Genomic DNA, 6,909 nt, shown 5'->3' on the forward strand with positions numbered 1-6,909 from the left:
GGCTTACGCGAAGTCAAGACAAGATTTGATTCCCGACAATGAGCCATTTCTGGCGCCGTTGCTGGGGAGGTCTACGCAAAAGTCAACATACCAAGTACCCATCACAAACCCTTATCTCCCGCATTACATTATTTGCCATTTGCCTCTCGTTTTCCTCTCCCCCACTTCACCCTTGCCATTTTATTCGCCCTCTCTTTTCCGCTCGCCTCTTTTTTTTTCATTTGCTTGCCTTTCCGTCATGGCTAGTCCTTTATCTTCTCCGTTGTCTCCCGAAAATGAAGTTCTCAATTTTAAACAAAGGGAGGGAGAAAATCTAAAAGATGCTTGGTATAGAATTTGCAATGCTCAAAATAGATCTACCAGGAAGCAATCTACTTCCGTTCTTCTCCGCAATTTTTATGTGGGTGCTAATCCTTGGTATAGATATATTCTTGACACCATTACCGGAGGGAATTTCTTGGGTAGCCAAACTTTTGACTCTTATAATGTTGGGAATCGTAGCATAATTTTAAAATTTTCCTACACTCACCAAGATGCATCTATGGAGTGTACTAGCAACGAGGGGAAGGTAGTGCATCTACATACCCTTGTAGATCGCGAGCGGAAGCGTTCCAATGAACGTGGATGACGGAGTCGTACTCGCCGTGATCCAAATCACCGATGACCGAGTGCCGAACGGACGGCACCTCCGCGTTCAACACACGTACGGTGCAGCGACGTCTCCTCCTTCTTGATCCAGCAAGGGGGAAGGAGAGGTTGATGGAGATCCAACAGCACGACGGCGTGGTGGTGGATGTAGCGGGTCTCCGGCAGGGCTTCGCCGAGCTTCTGCGAGAGAGAGAGAGGTGTTGCAGGGGAGGAGGGAGGCGCCCAAGGCTGTGGTTTGCTGCCCTCCCTCCCCCCCACTATTTATAGGACCCCTGGGGGGGCGCCAGCCCTTGGGAGATCAGATCTCCAAGGGGGGCGGCGGCCAAGTGGGGGGAAGGGGGTGCCTTGCCCCCCAAGGCAAGGGGAAAAGCTCCCCCCTAGGGTTCCCAACCCTAGGCGCATGGGGGGAGGCCCAAGGGGGGCGCCCCAGCCCACTAAGGGCTGGTTCCCTTCCACTTTCAGCCCACGGGGCCCTCCGGGACAGGTGGCCCCACCCGGTGGACCCCCGGGACCCTTCCGGTGGTCCCGGTACAATACCGGTAACCCCCGAAACTTTCCCGGTGGCCGAAACTTGACTTCCTATATATAATTCTTCACCTCCGGACCATTCCGGAACCTCTCGTGACGTCCGGGATCTCATCCGGGACTCCGAACAACTTTCGGGTTTCCGCATACATATATCTCTACAACCCTAGCGTCACCGGACCTTAAGTGTGTAGACCCTACGGGTTCGGGAGACATGCAGACATGACCGAGACGCCTCTCCGGTCAATAACCAACAGCGGGATCTGGATACTCATGTTGGCTCCCACATGCTCCACGATGATCTCATCGGATGAACCACGGTGTCGAGGATTCAATCAATCCGTATGCAATTCCCTTTGTCAATCGGTATGTTACTTGCCCGAGATTCGATCGTTGGTATCCCAATACCTTGTTCAATCTCGTTACCGGCAAGTCTCTTTACTCGTACCGCAATGCATGATCCCGTGACTAACGCCTTAGTCACATTGAGCTCATTATGATGATGCATTACCGAGTGGGCCCAGAGATACCTCTCCGTCACACGGAGTGACAAATCCCAGTCTCGATCCGTGCCAACCCAACAAACACTTTTGGAGATACCCGTAGTGCACCTTTATAGTCACCCAGTTACGTTGTGACGTTTGGCACACCCAAAGCACTCCTACGGTATCCGGGAGTTGCACGATCTCATGGTCTAAGGAAAAGATACTTGACATTGGAAAAGCTCTAGCAAACGAAACTACACGATCTTTTATGCTATGCTTAGGATTGGGTCTTGTCCATCACATCATTCTCCTAATGATGTGATCCCGTTATCAATGACATCCAATGTCCATAGTCAGGAAACCATGACTATCTGTTGATCAACGAGCTAGTCAACTAGAGGCTTACTAGGGACAGGTTGTGGTCTATGTATTCACACATGTATTACGATTTCCGGACAATACAATTATAGCATGAATAATAGACAATTACCATGAACAAAGAAATATAATAATAACCATTTATCATTGCCTCTAGGGCATATTTCCAACATATAATGCTATGATAGATTTATTTGGCTCACCACCTCTCTTGGTTAATGGAACTATTTTAACTTTAGAGCATGTAATGCAAAGACTTGAAATTATTGAAAATAAAGTTGCTACCGTAGAGCTAATTGAAAATTTGGATAAAAAGATCCACAACCAAATTACCCAATACGGATCTAAAGTAGGAGTCACTTTGAAAAATATTAAGGAGAAAGAACCCATAGTTAATGAAAGAATAAATCAGGATTCTACTAGAATCAATAAACTTGAGGGTATCATTACCAACTTGGGAACCGCTTTTTCTTCCGTAAAGAATACTCCTAGTCCTCCAACAAAAATTACCAAGCTTATGTATGTTCCTAAAAATAAGGGTGAATCCTCTAGTAAAGAAACTGCGGATCTTAAATCTATAAGTATTCATCCCAATCTTTTTGCTATCATTAAGGAACCATTTGCTACAAATGAATTTTTCGATCTTGTTCCTAAAAGTTTGATAATTAATAGAAAGAAAGAACCTCTAAAGGATGATAGATGTCTTATTGAAGAATTGCCTACCAAAGATGGCAATACCTAGATCTATCCTTGCTTTTATGCCTAGCTAGGGGCGTTAAACGATAGCGCTTGTTGGGAGGCAACCCAATTTTATTTTTAGTTTTTTTGCTTTTTGTTTCTGTTTAGGAATAGATATTTGTTCTAGCCTCTGGTTAGATGTGTTTTTATGTTTTAATTAGTGTTTGTGCCAAGTTAAACCTATAGGATCTTCTTGGATGATAGTTATTTGATCTTGCAGAAAATTCCAGAAACTTTCTGTTCACGAAAATAACTGTTAAAAATCACCAGAACGTGATAAAATATTGATTCCAATTGCTGCTGGTGAATAAACAAATTTTCTAGGTCTTCCTATTTTGGCTGATTTTTTGGAGTTCCAGAAGTTTGCGTTAGTTACAGATTACTACAGACTGTTCTGTTTTTGACAGATTCTGTTTTTCGTGTGTTGTTTGCTTATTTTGATGAATCTATGGCTAGTAAAATAGTTTATAAACCATAGAGAAGTTGGAATACAGTAGGTTTAACACCAATGTAAATAAAGAATGAGTTCATTACAGTACCTTGAAGTGGTCTTTTGTTTTCTTTCGCTAACGGAGCTCACGAGATTTTCTACTAAGTTTTGTATTGTGAAGTTTTCATGTTTTGGGTGAAAGATTTGATGGATTATGGAACAAGGAGTGGCAAGAGCCTAAGATTGGGGATTCCCATGGCACCCCCAAGATAATCTAAGGACACCAAAAAGCCAAAGCTTGGGGATTCCCCGGAAGGCATCCCCTCTTTCGTTTACTTCCATCGGTAACTTTACTTGGAGCTATATTTTTATTCACCACATGATATGTGTTTTGCTTGGAGCGTCTTGTATGATTTGAGTCTTTGCTTTTTAGTTTACCACAATCATCCTTGTTGTACACACCTTTTGAGAGAGACACACATAATTCGGAAATTATTAGAACACCCTATGTGCTTCACTTATATCTTTTGAGTTATATAGTTTTGCTCTAGTACTTCACTTATATCTTTTAGAGCACGGTGGTGGATTTGTTTTATAGAAACTATTGATCTCTCATTCTTCACTTAGATTATTTTGAGAGTCTTAAATAGCATGGTAATTTGCTTAAATAATCCTAATATGCTAGGTATTCAAGAATAGTAAAAACTTTCTTATGAGTGTGTTGAATACTAAGAGAAGTTTGATGCTTGATGATTGTTTTGAGATGTGGAGGTAGTGATATTAAAGTTGTGCTAGTTGAGTAGTTGTGAATTTGAGAAATACTTGTGTTGAAGTTTGCAAGTCCCGTAGCATGCACGTATGGTAAACGTTATGTAACAAATTTGAAACATGAGGTGTTCTTTGATTGTCCTCCTTATGAGTGGCGGTCAGGGACGAGCGATGGTCTTTTCCTACCAATCTATCCCCTTAGGAGCATGCGCGTAGTGCTTTGTTTTTGATGACTTGTAGATTTTTGCAATAAGTATGTGAGTTCTTTATGACTAATGTTGAGTCCATGGATTATATGCACCTTCACCTTTCCATCATTGCTAGCCTCTTCGGTACCGTGCATTGCCCTTTCTCACATTGAGAGTTGGTGCAAACTTCGCCGGTGCATCCAAACCCCGTGATATGATACGCTCTTTCACACATAAACCTCCTTATATCTTCCTCAAAACAGCCACCATACCTACCTATTATGGCATTTCCATAGCCATTCCGAGATATATTGCCATGCAACTTTCCACCATTCCGTTTATCATGACACATTCATCATTGTCATATTGCTTTGCATGATCATGTAGTTGACATAGTATTTGTGGCAAAGCCACCATTCATAATTCTTTCATACATGTCACTCTTGGTTCATTGCATATCCCGGTACACCGCCGGAGGCATTCATATGGAGTCATACTTTGTTCTAGTATCGAGTTGTAATCATTGAGTTGTAAATAAATAGAAGTGTGATGATCATCATTTTCTAGAGCATTGTCCCAAGTGAGGAATAAAAAAAAGAGAGAAAGGCCATAAAAAAGAGAAGGCCCAAAAAAATGAGAGAAAAAGAGAGAAGGGACAATGTTACTATCCTTTTACCACACTTGTGCTTCAAAGTAGCACCATAATCTTCATGATAGAGAGTCTCTTGTTTTGTCACTTTCATATACCAGTGGGAATTTTTCATTATAGAACTTGGCTTGTATATTCCAACAATGGGCCTCCTCAAGTGCCCTAGGTCTTCGTGAGCAAGCAAGTTGGATGCACACCCACTTAGTTTCTTTTGTTGAGCTTTCATATATTTATAGCTCTAGTGCATCCGTTGCATGGCAATCCCTACTCCTTGCATTAACATCAATCGATGGGCATCTCCATAGCTCATTGATTAGCCTCGTTGATGTGAGACTTACTCCTTTTTTGTCTTCTCCACATAACCCCCATCATCATATTCTATTCCACCCATAGTGCTATGTCCATGGCTCACGCTCATGTATTGCGTGAAGGTTGAAAGAGTTTGAGATTACTAAAGTATGAAACAATTGCTTGGCTTGTCATCGGGGTTGTGCATGATGAGAGCATTCTTGTGTGACGAAAATGGAGCATGACTAAACTATATGATTTTGTAGGGATGAACTTTCTTTGGCCATGTTATTTTGAGAGGACATAATTGCTTAGTTAGTATGCTTGAAGTATTATTATTTTTATGTCAATATGAACTTTTATGTTGAATCTTTCGGATCTAAATATTCATACAACAATTAAGAAGAATTACATTGAAATAATGCCAAGTAGCACTCCGCATCAAAAATTCTGTTTTTTATCATTTACCTACTCGAGGACGAGCAGGAATTAAGCTTGGGGATGCTTGATACGTCTCCAACGTATCTATAATTTTTGATTGCTCCATGCTATATTATCTTCTGTTTTGGACATTATTGGGCTTTATTATTCACTTTTATATTATTTTTGGGACTAACCTATTAACCGGAGGCCCAGCCCAGAATTGCTTTTTTTGTGCCTATTTTAGAGTTTCGCAGAAAAGAATATCAAACGAAGTCCAAATGGAATGAAACCTTCGGGAACGTGATTTTCGGAACGAACATGATCCAGGAGACTTGGACCCTACGTCAAGAAACAAAGCAGGAAGCCACAAGGTAGGGGGGCGCGCCTACCCCCTGGGCGCGCCCTCCACCCTAGTGGGCCCCATGTTGCTCCACCGACGTACTCCTTCCTCCTATATATACCTACGTACCCCAAACAATCAGATACGGAGCCAAAAACCTAATTCCACCGCCGCAACCTTCTGTACCCACGAGATCCCATCTTGGGGCCTGTTCCGGAGCTCCGCCAGAAGGGGCATCGATCACGGAGGGCTTCTACATCAACAACATAGCCTCTCCGATGAAGTGTGAGTAGTTTACCTCAGACCTTCTGGTCCATAGTTATTAGCTAGATGGATTCTTCTCTCTTTTTGGATCTCAATACAATGTTCTCCCCCTCTCTTGTGGAGATCTATTCGATGTAATCTTCTTTTGCGGTGTGTTTGTTGAGACCGATGAATTGTGGGTTTATGATCAAGTTTATCTATGAACAATATTTGAATCTTCTCTGAATTCTTTTATGTATGATTGATTATCTTTGCAAGTCTCTTCGAATTATCAATTTGGATTGGCCTACTAGATTGATCTTTCTTGCAATGGGAGAAGTGCTTAGCTTTGGGTTCAATCTTGCGTTGTCCTTTCCCAGTGACAGTAGGGGCAGCAAGGCACGTATTGTATTGTTGCCATCGAGAATAACAAGATGTTTTTTTTATCATATTGCATGAATTTATCCCTCTACATCATGTCATCTTGCTTAAGGCGTTACTCTGTTCTTATGAACTTAATACTCTAGATGCATACTGGATAGCGGTCGATGTGTGGAGTAATAGTAGTAGATGCAGGCAGGAGTCGGTCTAGTTGTCTCGGACGTGATGCCTATATACATGATCATACCTAGATATTCTCATAACTATGCTCAGTTCTGTCAATTGCTCAACAATAATTTGTTCACCCACCGTAAAATACTTATGCTCTTGAGAGAAGTCACTAGTGAAACCTATGGCCCCGGGGTCTATTCTCCATTATATTAATCTTCCAACACTCAGTTATTTCCGTTGCTTTTATTTTACTT

The sequence above is a fragment of the Aegilops tauschii genome, chromosome 5 (genome assembly GCF_002575655.3).
Source record: "Aegilops tauschii subsp. strangulata cultivar AL8/78 chromosome 5, Aet v6.0, whole genome shotgun sequence".
Taxonomy (NCBI): domain Eukaryota; kingdom Viridiplantae; phylum Streptophyta; class Magnoliopsida; order Poales; family Poaceae; genus Aegilops; species Aegilops tauschii.